Here is a 2899-nt window from a genome sequence, read left to right as displayed (position 1 = left end):
GGTGGGGGGTGGAGAGGCCAGAGACACCTGCTCACAGGTCCCTGTGCGCTCTCCCTTCCCGCCCGCAGTGTCCTATCAGCAGGGCATCCTGTCTGCCACCATCCTCTATGAGATCCTGCTGGGGAAGGCCACCCTGTATGCCGTGCTGGTCAGCGCCCTGGTGCTGATGGCCAAGGTAAGGAGGCGGGCAGGACGGGGCCCTGGAGGGGACACTTGAAACATAACAACTCAGAGCTGGGAGTAGCAAGAGACCTAGCTAGGGCCAGCAGTGGGCAGTAGAAGAAGATGGAGTTCCACCCACATGCCTCAGAAGACACACTGTACCTCTGGGATCACAGTGGGAGAGCCAGGCAGAGAAGAAGCTGGGGTCACCTGAAAACCCAATGGACATTGTAAAGAGAACTACCATTCATCTTGTCAGCGGACCATCCTACTTCCTCTCCATTCCCATCACTCCTGACTCCTGCTAACTCCTGAAACCTTCTCTTCTTCAGGTCAAGAGAAAGGGTTCCTGAAACTAGCTCAGAGGCAGAGCCAGGACTTTCCAGCTTCTATTGCCCCAGTATGGATTCTCCTTTCTCCACTTCCAGCCAGTGCTTCTCAAGAGCTGTTTTCATCTCTCTGCTCACCCCAATAGCTACCCCCTATGTTCGTGCACACCTGGACGCTCATGACCCAAATCTCCCTAACCCAGGGGGGACCCTAGCCTGACTAAATTGACTGAATCAATAAAAATGGCCTGTTCTGGCTTGACTCTGCCTTGTGATGTCTGGATATCTCTTCTGCCCATGGCTGACCTCCCATGTGACTCCAGTCAGGATAGAAACAAAAGATATTCAAGGAAAGAGCAGGTCCCTCCGGTACCAGGGCTGAGGGACCCAGCCTGGGGTGACCCCGCTCCTCTCTGTCAGGGGAAGTTTAGTAGATGCAAACGGGGGTGCTGGGATTGAAGAGGCTTACTCAGGAATAGCCCAGAAAAAATGGTGACATTTCCTATAAGAACTTTCTGTCCTACCTGGACGAAGGTGCTCTGAGGAAGAGTCCACCTACACAGGTGTGTCTCCCGCCAACTGGTCATGTACCCGTGGCTGGATGGCTCAGTCAGTTAAGCGTCTACCTTCGGCTCAGGTCATGATCCTAGGATCCTGGGATCAAGCCCCACATCGGGCTCCCTGCTCAGCGGGGAGCCTGCTTCTCCCTCTGACCCTCCCCCCTCTCATGCTCTCCCTCTCTCTGTAATAAATAAAATCTTAAAAAAAAAAAAAGAAGCTTGCTTTCATACCTATCACCCCGTTCATTTCAGCTGTCTCCCTGAGTACACTACCGTTTTCACTTGTCACCAAGCAGCCTTCCCGGCCGAGAAGAGAAGGCGCTGACTTGGCGATGGATTCTCAAGTAGCACATGTGTCTTCCAGTTTAAGTCACAGATCTGTTTATAAGTTTCTCTCTAGTGAATTACATGGGTGTGAAAATGTGCCCTGATCACTCCTGGAAGGATAGAAAATAAAGGTCGCCAAAACCAAGAATCTGCCCTATTGCTATTTCTAGAAATCCTCTAAGAGCATTTCAGTTGTCTCATTGTCACCGTGGTGATGCGGGGCAGTCCTGAGGATGGCTTCTAGGCAGTGGTCCTCTGTTTCCTCACTCCATGCATACCCCGCTCCTCTTACCCTGCATCCCAGAGCCACCTGCTCTCAGACTATTCTGCACTCCATCACCTGGAGGCACATAGCACTCCAACTCCCACTTATTCTTGAAGATTTAGCCCCAACATCTTCCCCAGCAAGAAGCCTTCTCAGGCGCTTCCTTGTCTGAACTAGCCATCTACTCTCTCACTCACGGGACTGTAACACATGACTTTCTCTCTCCATTGCAATGCATGAGGCATTCACATGTGTGCACACTTCTACAGCATACACACGTGTATGTATATATATATTTACATACATGCGTGCGTGCACTAACCCACTCATCGAGCACACATCATTGCGATGTTCTGCTGGTCACCTTCAAGAAAATAAAGAGATCCGTGTGACAGTCCCCAGGGAGCCTACCTGTTCACGAGGGGGTCATTCATGAATAGAAACAGTGGAATTACAAAGTGATGCTTTCCAATAGCAATGTGAGCTGTCTACTAAAATGCAGTCAGAGGCTAGCACTCAGTTCCCGCCTGGGATCATCAGGGAAGAGTCTGAGAAGGTGGCAAACTCTTCAGAGAAAGAACTGGTCTAATTATCCCCGTGAGGCGGTGGTTGTGACAGTCAGAGACATGAACCAGAGCCGAAACAAAGAGGTCTGGTACTCGCGGGTGCTTAGCCGCGGACGAGGTTCCGAGATAGGAGGGATGAGACATTAGGCAGGCTGATGCGTGCTCCTCAGAGGGTGGACTCATGCCACCAGCATGAGGCCTGGCACATAAGGGATGTTCATGATGTGTGTGGGATACATGAAGGATAAGGAGCTTGGACTCTGTTCAGGGAGCAGTGGGGAATTATAGAGGTTGCTTGCCCCCATGCCCCCTGCTATCACCTGCTCTATGGAATCCACCCTTCAATCCTCCCATCCCACCTCACTATAAATGCCTGTCTGTGCAGGTGGGCACAGACAGTCCCAGAGGGGAGACCTGGTGACATAGAATGTTCTGCCATGGGGCCTCTCTCCCTGCCCCCACCCCATGAGCACCATGACCTTCCCCAGGCCCTCCCCACTTTAAATTACTCTGAGTTTGCTCCCAGCCCCAGTCAATCAAACCTCTGTCACCTGCACTTCCTGCCTCTGCCCAGTGGTTGGGGGAGGGGACCAGAGGGAAAGAAACATTTTGTATCCTGCTGTAACACTGTGGGAACTGGGGGGGTCACCATGATTCAGATAGAGGGGGTGCTTTTACAAAAAGCCCTGC

The 2899-nt window shown here is 51.9% G+C and overlaps 1 long non-coding RNA gene across 1 annotated transcript; it reads left to right on the top strand.

Moving 5' to 3' along the window:
* Positions 1 to 6: 6 nt before the first annotated feature.
* LOC102739121 (uncharacterized) lies at positions 7 to 758 on the top strand. Its single transcript, XR_014141850.1, has 2 exons — positions 7 to 175; positions 495 to 758. It is a non-coding gene; the product is annotated as an uncharacterized LOC102739121 (long non-coding RNA).
* Positions 759 to 2899: the final 2141 nt, after the last annotated feature.

Source organism: Leptonychotes weddellii, unplaced genomic scaffold (genome assembly GCF_054177405.1).
Source record: "Leptonychotes weddellii isolate Sample4059 unplaced genomic scaffold, ASM5417740v2 HiC_scaffold_16383, whole genome shotgun sequence".
NCBI lineage: Eukaryota > Metazoa > Chordata > Mammalia > Carnivora > Phocidae > Leptonychotes > Leptonychotes weddellii.
Note: the sequence above shows the minus strand (reverse complement) of the source record. Positions and strands in the feature narration are given on the sequence as shown.